The sequence below is a fragment of the Lissotriton helveticus genome, chromosome 4_1, assembly GCF_964261635.1.
Source record: "Lissotriton helveticus chromosome 4_1, aLisHel1.1, whole genome shotgun sequence".
Lineage (NCBI taxonomy): Eukaryota > Metazoa > Chordata > Amphibia > Caudata > Salamandridae > Lissotriton > Lissotriton helveticus.
This window is the reverse complement of record NC_136063.1, coordinates 392,660,534-392,676,994: the sequence shown is the minus strand read 5'-3', so window position 1 is coordinate 392,676,994 and position 16,461 is coordinate 392,660,534.

Genomic DNA, 16,461 nt, shown 5'->3' with positions numbered 1-16,461 from the left:
AGTGGCGTTGCGTGTATGAGTGGTGTTGCGCGTTGCGTGTGTGAGTGGCGTTGCGTGTGTGAGTGGCGTTGCGTGTATGAGTGGCGTTGCTTGTGTGAGTGGCGTTGCGTCGATGAGTGGCGTTGCGTCGATGAGTGGCGTTGCGTCGATGAGTGGTGTTGCGTGGATGAGTGGGGTTGCGTGGATGAGTTGCGTGTGTGAGTGGCGTTGCGTGTGTGAGCGGCGTTGCGTGTGTGAGCGGCGTTGCGTGTATGAGTGGCGTTGCGTGTGTGAGTGGCATTGTGTGTGTGAGTGGCGTTGCGTGTGTGAGTGGCGTTGCGTCGATGAGTGGCGTTGCGTCGATGAGTGGCATTGCATCGATGAGTGGTGTTGCGTGGATGAGTGGGGTTGCGTGGATGAGTTGCGTGTGTGAGTGGCGTTGCGTGTGTGAGTGGCGTTGCATGGGTGAGTGGCGTTGCGTGTGTGAGTGGCGTTGCGTGGGTGAGTGGCGTTGCGTGGGTAAGTGGCGTTGCGTGGGTGAGTGGTGTTGCATGTATGAGTGGCGTTGCATGTGTGAGTGGCGTTGCGTCGATGAGTGGCGTTGCGTCGATGAGTGGCGTTGCGTCGATGAGTGGCGTTGCGTAGATGAGTGGGGTTGCGTGGATGAGTTGCGTGTGTGAGTGGCATTGCGTGTATGAGTGACGTCGCGTGGGTGAGTGGCATTGCGTGGGTGACTGGTGTTGCGTGTGTGAGTGGTGTTGCGTGTGTGAGTGGCGTTGCGTGTGTGAGTGGCGTTGCGTGTGTGAGTGGCGTTGCGTGTGTGAGTGGCGTTGCATGTGTGAGTGGCGTTGCGTGTGTGAGTGGTGTTGCGTGTGAGAGTGGCGTTGCGTGTGTGAGTGGCGTTGTGTCGATGAGTGGGGTTGCGTGGATGAGTGGGGTTGCGTGGATGAGTTGCGTGTGTGAGTGGCGTTGCGTGTGAAATCAGCAGTGAAAAACGTGTTTATTTGTGAGCAGCTTAAAAGAAGTAAACGTAAAACTTGTCAAACACCATACCTCATAAATTAGGCAAAATAGCTATAACAAGCTGAACTTCTTGCATCCATTATCGTTGCTCGAGTTGTTAAAACCTGAGTCGGGTCGGGGACAATCGATATTTGCCCGGCGGTATTGCCTCTGTGACCCTCTAGTTATTTAATCAATGAAGAGGCAGGCGCTGGAGACTGGAAAGCAGGAAACAAGGTTTTTATTCTCTCCGGAGGAGAACACAACGAAACGGACAGAAGGTATCGTTCTGAGGTGCTCTGGATACATTTCTGAGGCCTGGCCTCTTATACACTGTTTTATGGCTGTATTGTAGATTACACATTCATGTTAAAGCTTTGATGTATGGAAAAGACATTCCCGGAAATCCCCTTTGGGCCCGTTCCCACACACATTTACAGTTGAAGTCCCCACCCTAGTCATAACAAGTGATGAGTATCACGCAGCTGGATATTCCGCCGATTCACGGAATGTGGGGGGTTTGATCGGATCTCATGGAGTGGGGGCTTTGATCAACCCGGGGATCCTTTGATGGGGGAAGCTTTCTATTGTACGGGGAGGGGCAAGGAATGGTATCGGCAGAGCTGGGTGTCGGCCTGGGAACGGGGAAGACAAAACGGGCACACAGGGAAAAAGGGGGTTTGCATCTAAGGGCCGGAGATCATGAAAGGGAAGCAGGGAGGTGTCGCGCTGGGAACAGGATGAGGGCCTGGGGCAGAGCAGCGCCGAAGAGGGGTTTATGACTCAAGGCAGGTGCAAGCAGGGGTGGTCAGCGTGCAGGCTTAGTGAAGGCGAAGGGCTATGTCAGGGGCCAGCGGCATGCAAAAGGGTTCGTTCTGATCGGGGCATCTTAAAAAAATGGCGGGCGCGCACGACAAAAGTGTGGCATCAGGGGAAGAGGCAAGATGGCGCAGATAATGTTCACCAAAACGTACTAATTTTCAACAGTCCTCCCTTTAACATATTCAAGACATCTTGCTGGCTCATTTTCTACTCGGTTCTATTGTGGTGGGCATGAGAAAGAAAACGGTAGGAACCCTAGAGGAAAAGAGTTGTAAACAATACATTTTAACATTTCTAGTTTTTAGGAGGTGGGCCTATTTGATAAACTTTGATCAATTTGTTCAGCAGGAAAGTCATAGGAATGTAATACAAAAACGATTCTGTAGCGAGAGCAGCAAGCATATTTCATACTGGCAGGTTATTACATATTTATCAGGTTCGGATTGGAGCATGATCAATACAATGGCGGCTGGGAGAGAAATGAGGTCTAGCAGAAACGGCGATTGGGGATGTCAAATGTTCGAAGTTTAACGAGTTCTCATCATTCTTTGTTGCCTTTCGTTGGCGCTGTTGAGCACCGGCGGTGGAGCTACAAGTCCAGCTCTGTTCTAAGTTCTGCGTTGCAGGGCACGACCCTTTCCTCGCGTTTCTGGTCGGAAAGGTCCTTTTCGCCCTGTGTCCCTTGAGGTGATTGTCAGAAAGTTCAGATGGAAGAAGAGCGTACAAAACAGTCCATAGGGTAGGTCAGAGGAAAAAGGGGGATGGAGCTAGGCCAAATTAGGAACAAACTAGGGGAACGAGAGACTTCAAATAGGCGGGCGTGTGACCGAATTCAGAGAGCGGGGACTTGTCGACAGACACTGGACATCGAGCAGGGGCATCAGGTCGACCCTTTCTTCTCATGTTGTCGAAAACAGTGCCTCGTCCTGCAGCTCTTTTCTGTCGTGGTCTCGCCTTGGCTAATGTCGCAGGTGTTCCTTAGTCTGCAGTCAGGCCTCGTGCTCCCACATCCGGTCCTTCTCTCCTCCAACAGCAGTACCCTTAAACAAGTTTGAAAAGACAGTCTTTAGAGAATTTGCAGATGAAGATAATCAAAAAGTCTATTTCTCTCCCAGCTCCAGGCAAAGAATGAAAATGCCCGTTATATTAGTGTTCACAACTGGCATATGAATGACCGGTGACGGGCCTGTTGGATTTACTATGACTTTCCTTTACAATTATTTATTACAGTCACGACAGTTCATCTGATGGTGACCCACCTTCGTGAGACGAACCTGGCAAAGATATGCCGTTCTCTAGAGTTTTACATTTACAAAGGGTACTGTGAGTCGTCAACATGGTACTACACAGGTATTTTGCTGAGAGACGAACATGGCTACCTGGTTTTCAACTACTACGGGGTTCATTTCGATGATTTCTTTACCTTGGACTAGTCTGTTAACCTTGTAAAACATCATTCTGGATCCTACGTAACCCTTTACAGCCCGATTACTTAATTAGGAAGGACAGGGGTTTTATGGGAAACAACCAGGGACATAGGAAACTTGTGGTAAGGGCATAAATCGACCCATCTCTCACAACCGGAAATGAGGGGTAGTTTCATAATTCCAGTTTTTGGGCGGCTGATACAGGGGAGGTAACAGGGGTGATCATTTTTCCGGTTTGGGTATTGCGACAATTCGGGGAGGGGAGGGTCGCGTATTCTGAGGTCCTTGTTTTATACCATAGGAGCCGTTGACATGTAGTTCCCTTATTTCGGGTCAGATTAGGGAACCTCTGTCGTCTTAATTTGAATTTGAATTTAAAAACTTTTCTATAGCGCACTTTTACCATGCGGTTTCATGGCGCTGTTGGATTGAGAGAAGCGGGCAGGAGCAGAGGGGGATTAAGCATTGTAGGCTCGAGAGAAAAGAAAAGTTTTGAGACCCTTCCGGAATTCCATGTAGGAAGATGACATGCGGAGTTCCGAAGGAAGGGAGTTCCAAAACGAAGGAGCAAGTACTGCAAATTTCGTACCACCAGTCTTTTTCTTACTGAAGCGGGGGATAGTTAGCAGAGCCTGATGAGTGGACCTAAGCTCTCGTCCAGGAATGTAGGGGGTGATGGCAGAACAAATGAATTCCGGGGCGGTGCCTGTTTTAGCCTGGAAGGTGGTGCAACCAAGTTTAAACAAGGCACGCTCTTTCACCGGCAGCCAGTGCAATGCCTGCAGTAAGGGAGTGGCTCGGTGGTATTTAGGCAGGCCATGAATCAGGCGGGCAGCCTGGTTCTGCACTAGCTGCAGACGGCGAATGGCGTAAGCTGGAGCGCCGTTGTAAATGATGTTCCCGTAATCGAGGCGCGAGAGCACCATGGCCATCACTATAATCTTTAGGGCGGGTAAAGAAAAAAAACGAGAAATCTTTCTGATGATTCGAAGGGAAAAGAAACAAGAGGAAACAACTGAGCTGACCTGGGAGTGGACGGAAAGTGAGGGATCCAGGAGGATGCCGAGGGTCTTGACCTTGGGGACTGGGGGTGGGGGAACACCAAGTGAAGGGGGCCAGTGGAAAGGGGACCAGGGGCTGCAACCACCTCTAGTCAAGACTAACTCCGTCTTGTCTGGGTTGAGTTTGAGGTGGTTGCAGTTCATCCAATCCTGGATGAATAACATGACGGATTGGACATTTGAAGCAGAGGAGGAGGAGTGGGAAAGGTTGAAAATTAGCTGGAGGTCATCGGCGTAGTTGAACACCGTGACCTCGAGCTGCTGTAACATAAAAATGAGGGGGTAGATGTATAAATTAAACAAAAGAGGGGAAAGGGAAGAGCCTTGGGGAACTCCACATGCGACCTTACGAGAGGCAGCAGTGAAACCAGCAAGATGGACTGCCTGAGCCCTGTCACTCAGGAAGGACTTGAGCCAGGCGAGGGCCAGGCCCTCTATACCCGCCGCCTTGACACGGGTGAGAAGGATGGAGTGGTCCACCGTGTCAAATGCGGCGGATAGGTCTAAAAGAATGAGGGCCTGGGGGACGTTGGTATCAATGCCCTCGCGTAGGCTGTCCATCACTGAGATCACTACCTTCTCCGTCGAGTGGAGGGGGCGAAAGCCCGCCTGCCGGGGGGAGAGGCAGTGGTTGGCTTCCACATAGGTGCTCAGGGTGCTGGTTACGTGGGTCTCCAAGACCTTGGCCAAGTAGGGTAAAAGGGAAATGGGACTGTAATTTAAAGGAGATGAAGGGTCGGTACCAGGTTTTTTTAGAATGGGGATAACTGCCGCAAATTTATGGGCAGTGGGGACAACTCCGGATTTAAGTGAGTCATTTAAGAGTGTGAGGGGAGGGGTAGGACAGTGTAGGAAGACCTCTCGCAAGATACGAGCGGGGGCAAAGTCTAGGGGTGAGCCGGACTTTACCTTTTGAAGCAGAGGAAAGAGTGTAGCTGTGGTCAGAGGGGGAAAGGACGTGAGTTTGGAAGTGATAACCGGGGGGGAGGGGTTGATGAAGGCCGAGGAGGGAGGAGAGATTTTAGCCTTGATCGTTGCGACCTTGTCAATGAAAAAATCATTGAGGGAGTCGCAGAGTGGTTGGGAGGGGGGGATCAAGGCCGTGGCTCTGTTAGATGAGGCAAGCTCATGTACTGTGGCGAAAATCTCTTTGGACTGAGATTCGGCTGCCAATATCCTGTTTGAGTAAAACAGGGTCTTGGCATCAAGTATGCTTTGTTTGTAAACTTTGAGCACAGAGAGATAGGTGGTTTTTTTGGCGGGGCCGTATTCTCTTCTCCATACGCGCTCTGCTCTGCGTGCGGCCAGCTTCTTCTCCTTGAGGTCGGAGGTGAACCAACGATTGGCCGCATGGGCGCGCTTCACCGTAATCCGTCTCAAGGGGGCGAAGTCGTCGCCTGCCCGAGCCAGCCAGCCATCGATGGTAGTCAGCTGGTCTGGGGCGGTGAGGCCCGAGAGGTCAGGGCAGGAGTTGGCCAGGGCTAGGCAGAAAGATGGCATATCTGCCTTACCCCACTTTCTAGCCCAGGTGTTCTTAGGGAGAGGGGGTTTAGATGCTGGGGCTAGCGCGAGGGAGAAGGAAATTGAAAAATGGTCCGACCAAGAGCATGGGGAAATGACAGGAGGAGTAGTGGGGATATTTAAAGTCCAGACCTGATCAAGCGAGTGGCCGTGGACATGTGTGGGGCTGTGGACGAGGGGACAGAAATTCAGGCTGGTCTTACCTGTCCTTTCCCTTACGGCCCAACCTCGGTTCATTGACTTCTAGCGGAAAAGGAGAGGTAATGACGCGGCCTCAGGGTGATTGTATTAAAGACAAGTTTTTGTGCAAATACTGACGGTATTTGAAGCCAATTAGGTGGTGTGCTAGGGGTGGCAGTCTGCCAATTTCGGGGCTAATCACTCGGAAGAGTGGGAGTGCAAAAATAGAGGGAGAGAGAGAGAGAGAGAGAGAGAGAGAGAGAGAGAGAGAGAGAGAGAGAGAGAGAGAGAGAGAGAGAGAGAGCGCAACGGCAGGCTAAATAGTACACGTGCAACAGAGAGGGTGACGGTGTATTCAAGAAAGGCTATTTAGTGCATTACACAGTAAAGGGCATTCACGGGTCTGCGTTAGAATCTTGTAATCATGCAGTTTGAGCATTAGACAGGGTAGAGGGGACGTGCCTTAAGAAAAAGGAAAGAAGAAAGGAGGTACCATTTTGTCGCACTTTCTCGCATTCTCGGTCCTTCGACCAGTTGGGTCAACGCCTCAGTCACACACACACACATTCCCTCATAGTTTCGCATCATACGTGACATGGGTTCATTCGTCCGGTCTGGTTTAAGGGTGATCACTTTTTATCAGGTTGTGCTAATTTTTCGGGTTTATTCGATACGTGAGTAGTTTGCAGGCGTGCTTAGACACCACCTTGCGGCGCTAGTCCGCTTCGTGTATTAGACATGGCAAGGCTTCAGATCTTCGCCACACCTCGGCTGTAATCTCTGATGTAACCTGCAGAGGGAGGAAAAAAGGGGGTGGGGGAGACAGCATTCGCGCATATTCAAATACATGGATTCATAAGTCCTTTACTTACCTCTTACTCGTCTTTCCTCCTCGGGGCAGGGTCCCCGGGGATATGGTTTCTGGAGTCGAGGGGGGTAGTGTGTCCATATAGGTCGTGTGCGGGGAAACGTAAAAAGGAAACCAGAGGTGCTTAGTGCGAGGTATCTAGTCAAAGGATGTATCTCACTATCGGGATCCTTAAACCTCTTTCAACGCTGTGGCGTTCTAAGGTTCTTCGGTTCTTGGGTCAGCTCCGTTCCCTGATACTTTGGAACGTTGTACTTTATCACATTTACATTATTTCATTTCACCCTCCTTTTACATTCCCTCATTTACACCGTTCGTTTTACCCATCCTTGGAGGTCAAGGTCTTCCTCTACGCGAGAGTTCATGAGTCAGTCGCGTACTTTGAAGGCGGAGTGTCGTGTTGTCGATCCGATCCGTCCTCCAGGGCTGGGCAACCATCTTCTTTTAACCTTAAAGAGAGAGCAGAGTAGGGTGCACAGAAAAGAACTTTCCCACCGATCCCACATTTTTTTAAAATAAAGCATGCAATACCCGTCCATAGTTTCAAAAACTTTATTTTGCAAAATCATTTCAGCATGAGGATTATGAGGGTGCGGTCGTATTTGGTCGGTCGTGGCAATGGCTAAAGTGCGTACAGTGGGGGGTGTCGTTTGCAGCAATAAAAACATCGGAAAGTTTTACTCATTCATTTGTAAGAGACTAAAACGTCTATTAATTGGCTGGGGGGTTCGGGGGCATTTATTTTCATAATTTAGAAGCATAATCATAATAGTGGTAATCAGATTTCCTATATGCATACCGTACGTGTGCGTCGTAAATGAGGTTTACATCAGTTATAAAAAATATAATACATTGTACATTTGTAATCAACATTTGTAACGGGGATCCTTTCATACTGTTCGTCGAGTGAGTTCTCCTTGTCTTTTCTAGCCAAGTGTACAAAGGATCATATAAAATCTCAGAACATCAAGTTTATATTAGTGCGAAGGAACACCACGAGGTGTTCGTAAGTTCCGATTGATACCAGCGCCATTTTGGGCGGGGCCGGCTCAGTCCGGAAGCAGCATCAGGGGGAAATGTTTCCCATTACTGGCAGTTTGGACCAGAGTCCTTTTCGGCAGTTCTAGAATTCATGCTAACAGAAGGAGTGGCAATGTCATGTTTGTTTCGTTGGCGACCAAGGCAGCCGTCCCTTACCGGAAGCCTGCAAAGGCCGAAGGTTCCGCCGGGGACCTTTGTAGGATCTTCAAGGCTGCGGAGATGCTGTCGGAGATGGGGGCTCGTGCTCCAGGGGGCAAATGTTCGAGTTATATTGCTGGTCAAAGTTACTCTAGTGGCCGGGGCCCGCCTTCCAGCGGACCCAGACGCCATTTTGAGGCCCTACAGGGGCCACTCTCGTCGAGTTTGCAAGAGTGGGAGAGATCCTTCGGAGTGAAAGGAAGAGGTCCCTGTTGTGTGAAAGCGGGACGTTCAGCTGGGGTGCAGCTGTGATGCCCCCGCCTGGGGGGGGGCGAGGGAGACTCGTTCGCATCGTCTCCTTCTCCCGGTGCACTCCATGCCGCTCCTGTTCATCGCCCCGCATGAAGGTCTCTCCACATCCGGTGTTTCCCAAGTCCTGTGCTCAGTGCTGTGGGAGTATGGTCACCTGTGGCGCGCATTCGGCGCGGCACGAGTATCAGTGCAGTCATTGCAGGTTCGGTGTTCCGAAAATATGGCCACCATTGCACGTTCGGTGCTGCGCAAGTACTGGGGTGCCACCATGGTGTGTTCGGTGCTGTGGAAGTATTGGCACCATCGCCTGACTGGGGGTGTTCGGCGTCGGGCCGGGGGCTGGGAGACCTCCTATCGGTGGAGGTGGGAGAGGCTCGTCCGCGTCGCCTCTCCCTCCCAGCCCAACTTGGACAAATTGTTGTGGAGGTACGTGCAGGACATCCCGCCGTCCAGAGCTGCTGCGGCTGTTACGGAAGAGAAAAGGAAGAGGTGCCTCGTTCTTCTCTGGACATGTGGCGGGACTACTTAAGTCTATCCAGGCCCGTTGCGGCTGGCTGAGGAGACATGTGGCGGGACTACCTACAACTGCCCCGGCTGCTGGCTCCTGCCTCTCCTCCGGCTCCCCCATACGTTAAGATTTCCTGACCAAGAGTTGGCGGCCGGGCCCGCCTTATATGGGTTGCCGTTGGTTGGGCGTAGCCGTAACCCTGCCCTACTTTGGAAGGTTCCAGAATGGGGGGGGGGCGAATGCTCTGTTTGACTTTCATTTTCTACAGTTTATCGTTATTATTCCTTGTTTGTTGTGCTAAATTAAAAGTTCAAGTTCATTAATGGTCTACGGATTTTGTTTTACCATTTCTTTCTTTCCAGGTTGCTTTTATGCTAAGTTTCTGCTAACAGAGGTTGAGTAACACGGAAACACGTGTAGAGGGATGACGCAGATTTGTACATTACATACACACAAACTCAGACGGGGGACAGTACAAGTACGACATACAAAGACCCAAGACGAACATAAAACAGTTATTGGTCATAATTATCTCTTTCCGTCTGCGAATTTGAAACGAGGCTGGGTTCCCGTCTTGACGTTGTCCGACCTAGGAGAACTTGAGCATGCCGCTGAAATTGTCCTGGCGAAATCTGTGCCATCGGGCATAATCGAACGTGGTGGTTCTGTCTGGTCTGTCTATGTAAGTCGGGTTCTTCTTTGTCTCGCGCTTTTTCTCGTACTGCCGGTCTGTCGTTCCTGTCGGCCCTTTGCCTTTACTCACGCTCAGTAGAGTCGGGCATTGGGCTTTCCAGTGTCCGACATACCTACAAAAAGCGCATTGGTCTGGCCCTAAGTCTGGTCGTCTTTTGCATAGTGTCGGGGGGTAAGTTGTGGGTAGCGGTGTCCTGGGGTTGTCCTGTCGGTATATTTCTCTACTTGGTTTGTCCTCGTCTTTTCTCTGTCGTTGCATAGCCTCTCTGCGCCACATACCGAGACTGTCGAGCATAATTGGCGTTGTCTTATTATTTCGAAGGGCTATTTCTAACGTTTCTATTTTATCAAGGTCAAAGGATCCTGCCAGTGGCCACTGTTTGTCTTGACTCTCTTCGGTATACCTGTGCCACAATTTATTATAGGCTATGGTGACTAATCCATAGTTTATGAACATGTCCTTATTAGGGGTGCCTTCTAGTGGAGCTATATGGTCCACCTCTAATACACGGTCCGGGCTAAACAGGCTATTAATCAGTGGGGAGAAGACAGACATGACGGCTCGTAACGAGGGACTAAAAAGTCAGCACTGCCTATCTTATCACTAGGTGCAAAGACTGGACAGAATATTTCTATTCAACGTTGTTTGCAGGCAGTGAATACCTCATGGATCAAAAATAACAAAAAGACCAATAAATAACAATGGGGAGAATGAGTAGGTCCGCAAAGATCTGCGTTACCTACCCTTTTCACTATCTGCAAAAAGGGTGGTCTCTTCCCTGTTTGCAGACAGGGAATCTCCAGGAAACAATAGTTTTGCGAACAACAGTTCAGTTTCAAGTAATTATTGAGTGGGGGAGAAAAAAATAAGCACGGCTGCTGCCCTACCTATCCTCCACTGCTTGCAAAGAGAGAGCCCGTTGTTTCTCCGTTTGTAGACAGTGAATCTCCAAATAAATAAAGAGCAATACTAGTATTTTTAAACAATCAAACAATCAAGCACTCATTTCGCAACTTGTCGTGATTACACGACCTTACCCGGACCATGTGGACAGTTTCTTGTCTTCCGAATCCAGCGCCCGATCGTCCTCTTTTTCTCGTATTTCTCACGGCACTCCTGATGGTCCCCAGTCAGGACCGTAGATCACTCGAGAGAGGTCTGTTCGGAACTAGTGAAGTTCGGATGATCGGCTGCCAGACGAGGGTCTATTGGGCAAGAGCTCTCCCGATCGTTGCAGTCGTTCACTCTGTCGTCGGGACCTCTCCCACTGGATCCACGAGTCGCTGATGGGCCCCACGCTTGGGACGCCAATTGTTAAAACCTGAGTCGGGTCGGGGACAATCGATATTTGCCCGGCGGTATTGCCTCTGTGACCCTCTAGTTATTTAATCAATGAAGAGGCAGGCGCTGGAGACTGGAAAGCAGGAAACAAGGTTTTTATTCTCTCCGGAGGAGAACACAACGAAACGGACAGAAGGTATCGTTCTGAGGTGCTCTGGATACATTTCTGAGGCCTGGCCTCTTATACACTGTTTTATGGCTGTATTGTAGATTACACATTCATGTTAAAGCTTTGATGTATGGAAAAGACATTCCCGGAAATCCCCTTTGGGCCCGTTCCCACACACATTTACAGTTGAAGTCCCCACCCTAGTCATAACAAGTGATGAGTATCACGCAGCTGGATATTCCGCCGATTCACGGAATGTGGGGGGTTTGATCGGATCTCATGGAGTGGGGGCTTTGATCAACCCGGGGATCCTTTGATGGGGGAAGCTTTCTATTGTACGGGGAGGGGCAAGGAATGGTATCGGCAGAGCTGGGTGTCGGCCTGGGAACGGGGAAGACAAAACGGGCACACAGGGAAAAAGGGGGTTTGCATCTAAGGGCCGGAGATCATGAAAGGGAAGCAGGGAGGTGTCGCGCTGGGAACAGGATGAGGGCCTGGGGCAGAGCAGCGCCGAAGAGGGGTTTATGACTCAAGGCAGGTGCAAGCAGGGGTGGTCAGCGTGCAGGCTTAGTGAAGGCGAAGGGCTATGTCAGGGGCCAGCGGCATGCAAAAGGGTTCGTTCTGATCGGGGCATCTTAAAAAAATGGCGGGCGCGCACAACAAAAGTGTGGCATCAGGGGAAGAGGCAAGATGGCGCAGATAATGTTCACCAAAACGTACTAATTTTCAACAGAGTGATGCGCCCAAGATCACACAGAGGCTAGGAGAAAGACGGAGGGCATTGCTGTGGGGAGGGGGGAGGAGAAATGCACACGGCGGGCAGGGGAGGGGGTGGAGCGGGGAGAGCGGCATGAGGGTGTGAAGCAGCCGTGGCCTTTGAAGTGAAGCTAAGCTTCACTTCAAAGGTGTGGGAGGAGTGCGGCTGAGGGAACAGATGGCGATTTGGTGATGTGCACGCGCATTTTAGGTCAATGCGCTTGCGCATTGACCTAAAAGCCACGGGCACAGCACCAAATCGCCACAGTTAGTTAAACTTTGTTTAAAGCCCTATAGTCTCGCTTCTCTCAATGCGCATGCGCATTGATAGGTCACGAGACCTAAAAAAGGAGAGTAGAAGAATAACAAAGAAGATTTTCTTGGAGAATGTGAGTGAATGTTCAAAATAAGATTAAAACATGTGGAATAACAGAGAGAAAAAACAGAAAACAGAAAAGAAGAAGTAACAGAAAAAGATTAATTGAAACAGCAAAGAAATGTAAATAACATAGGGCCATATCATCAACATAGGCAATAAAAGTTTTGCAGCTTTTATCGGCAGAAATGTGTTGCTAAAGCCGCTTTTGCGGCAGAAAACTGCCGCTAAAACCACTTTAGCAGCAGTTTTCTGCCAATAAAAACAGCAATAATTTTATTGGCTGTGTTCATAATATGCCCCTTAGTGTGCTTCAACTACACAGAGAAAGCATAATGAACAAGTAGTGAAAGAGTGATCAGTCAAAGACACTAAGAGTAATAGAGACGGAGTGAGTGAACAAGAGTGAGGAACTATGAGAAGAGAGGGACTGAGAAAAGGAGGGGAAGGAGTAGAGTAAGTAGGTAATAGAGAAAGGAATGAGGGAAGTAGCAAAGGCAGGAAACTGAGGGTTAAAGAAATGAAGCTGTGGAACTAATAGTAGGGGAATGTGATAGAAATGTAACGAAAAGAGTACAAAACATTTACCTTATAATTGTCGTTAACTTACTCACTTTTTATTTTTATACTTTCAATCTGTGAAAGAGAGAACAAACATTTGAAAAATATTAAAACATGTATTTAAAAATTAGAAAAGACAAGGGAAAAGATTGAAGGACAAACAGTTTTTCAACAACTTTGACACTTACAGAAGCTTCTGCTTTTCCAGGCCCCCTACACAGTCCTAAAGATATACATTTTAAACTAACAGTATCTTGATGCAGATGAAGTGAGGCCTATCTTAAAACTTAGGGGTGGGCGTAGTGCGCGTAGTCGCGCTACGCGAAGCTACGCGAAGACGTTCTCGCACTACGCGAGCTTCGCGAGCATGCGTAGTAGCCTGCTGGTCCCGTTCGCGAGCCGTTTTTCTTGCTCGGGAGCGCGTAGTGCGTGGTCGGGGCGCTGTCTGCGTGTTCGGGGAATCGTAGCGTGCGACCTTACCCATGTGGTTGGGCTATGGGCGCGGCCATCTTGTTTTTTAAATTGTCCCGTCCGCCCGCGCCCCCTATTTCCTCTTCCGGGTCGCGAATAACGCGTTCGCGCGGTGCACGTCTTGTTCGGGAACACAACTACTTGTTTGGACTGACAAAGTGCGTGTTCGCGTGAAATCTCGCGCGAACTTACCAACGTGGTCGCGATGGGCGCGGCCATCTTGGTTTTCACACTCTATGCTATGGTTCTGGGCCTAGTTTTCTATCCACCTTATATCTCTTCAATCCTTACCTCTTTTCACAGTTTTTCTTACTTTTTTTACTTATCATCTATCTCTCTCTATCCCTAAGTTTATATTTTGCATTTTATTTCTACTTTTCCACCTTTTTTTAGCTTTTTTACTGTTTTATTTTATTCCTTTATTTAAGCTCCTACTTCTTCCCCCTAACTTTCTTTTCAACCTCCACCCCAGAACCATGGCAAAGGGGAGCAGCAGAACCGGCTCGAAGGGCAAGGCGCCTGCGCCCAAGAGCCGGCTGCCTTGCGGCAGAATGCGCCCAACAGGGGTGAAGGCCCGGAATCTTTTCGGGGAGGCGGAGGTGGCCGCCCTTGTTTTTTTCATCCAGCGCCACCTCCCCTTGACCTTGGCAGCAGGCGGCAGGCCAGGGTCTGGTTACCTGCCAGAGGAGCGTCACCGGCGGTGGGCGAAGGTGCGCCGGGCAGTCTACCGTCGCTCAGAAATCCGGCGCACCCACCAGCAGCTGGCCCACCGGTGGGCAGACATCCTAGACAGGGAGCAGGACCTGTTGGACCTGATAGGTGTTGAAGTCGTGGGGCTTGGTGAGTAGCTAGTAATATTAATAATTTAATATATATTATAGTAGTACAAGTATTGTGTAGAATTCTTTGATGAATAAGTAATGTTTGCGGGTAAAAATAAAATTGAAATGCCAACGTACTGACCAATTGGCCCATCTGCATTATTGAATAGGTGGTGTAGGTCAGGTGGTACTGACTTCGTTAGTATTCTGCAATCAGAATGTTTATGGCACATTTGATTAGTGTTCTATAAGTAGACGGTCTGTGGATCTTGCAAGCCAGTAGTCATTTATACTTCGAAGTCAATTTTATTGGAATTGTTGTTCCATAAAATGTTTGAGAGGATTTTTGAATGAGGTCTTTGTTTGACAGCAGTTAATGTTTCTCTTTCTTTATTATTTCTTACATGATCAGCACCACCGAAGGGCAAGAAGAAGACGGGGTCCGAGTTGGCGGGACAACCACAGGAGGAGCGCTCCTCTACCGCGGATCCTGCTGCTGGCCCCAGTAAGTCCTACAGTGCTTATATTATTAACAATTATATTTCCCTAACTTTTTAACGCACCTTATTTTTTCCAACCTATGAATGCTCCTTCGTAATTCAATGTTAGCAAAACCTTCTTTGGTCTTACATTTGTTTTCCAAATTTTGCGTAACTATCCAATGCCATCCCTGACTTTCAGTTCCTTCAAACTGCCTCTGCCCCTAGAGTCTGTGTGCTACTACTATTAGACTGTGTGTAGCTAAGCTTGCCCTGTTGGCCACTCTTTAGTTAAGGACCGGTATTCTTTTGAATGATAGAATAGCTGTAGCCATTGGGTCCACTCCTGTCTTTTGCGTTGTCCTCTGTAATCTCCAGGCTCTCAATCCCCACCAACAAAAATGCACAACCAGATGTTTACCTACTAATTTTTGTTCAGTTAGTATACTTCTACTACTGTTGTGGTTATTATTATTCTCTCTCTGCACATACACAACTATGTACAAGAAGAAAATAGGATGTTGTTGATGTTGGTGATAGGGAGGTTGGACCTTACACCCTGGTCACAGAACTCAGTCAGAAGAACCCATAATCCAATGACCATCTAGTCTACCTACCTAAGTGTCTCGGTCATAGCCAATTGTCCCACTCCCCACCCCCACACGAAGATAGTTAGATATACCCAATGTTAATACACAACCCACGCCAGAACAGAAGAAGAAGAGTAGAAGACCCTTTCGCTCACTCACTCGTTTCAGTCCCCAGCACCCCAGACACTGAAAATATACCACAGAGTCTACGTGCAAGTTCAAAAACTTTATTTTTTGTAATAATTAACAAGCTTTGTATTGTTGTAACTTGGAAGTATTTCAATGAGAAACATCCTGCTCCACCATGCAAAATGAAGATGATTAAATACTGTACATTTTGTACATCTAGTGCACGATAGAGTAATGTGTGAATTGTGGGAGACATCTTTCGAAAGCTCTGCAAATCCCTTGTTTCGTAGAAGGCAATCTTCTCTTCTCATCTGCCTATGAGAAAAATGTTGCACGTTAGACAGTGAATACAACTATGCCAGTTTTTAGTAATCATCATCACATGGCAACAAGTGCAACATTATGGACTAACAATACTGGTTTGTCAATTGTATGGCAGACTCATCATGTGCCCTCAATGGTGTCTTTCTTACCGTGCAACAAGCTGCAAGGTAACATGGGCAAAGCAGTAGACACGGATCAAAAAATGGTTATATGGCTCAGGCTAACTTTCCAAAGACTATAGTAGGAGTAGATTAGATGACCCTAGGGACCATCTAATAAATTAAAACAAAACTCTGTCTAATGTGAGTGCTGTAAATTGGACGCAATTTGGACAAGTTACACTGTCACGACGATTGTCGTTGTACGTAACTGTTTTTTCAATCTTCCTTCCTGGTGAAAAAAGTACAACTAGTAAAATAGGGGGCGGTGTGCAGGCATCTAAAAAGCTGTACTTGTTTTTACAGGTGCACAATCAATACTAACCACCAGTGCTGACGGGGCCAGCGGCGAAGAGATTGCCATCCAGGAGGGGACAGAGGACGCGGCGCATGCAGGAGCATCAGTGGGGGAGGAAAGTTCAGCGGTGGGCGGTGGTAAGTTATATTCACAACTTATTTGCATTACTAGATGGATGGGGGACATTTTTTTCCTCACTGTGCTATGAGACTTATTAGGAAATTATGAATTTGAAGTTGTACTGGACAAAATACAATGGTTGAAGAAGACACCCTTTGTAGCATTACCAGTTTGAGTTGAGTAAATAAGGCCTCTTCCATCAGACTCCAACTCAGCTGTGTAGCTTTTGGAGAAGACTAAAAGTCAGATCAGATGACCTGAGGGATATGTTGAACAAAAAGGGAAAGAAGTTAACTAGGGTGGAAGGAGGAAGGACTAAAGAGATGTAATAATAAGACAAACTACCATAGAAGGATACTTTGTAAGGTTCATTCA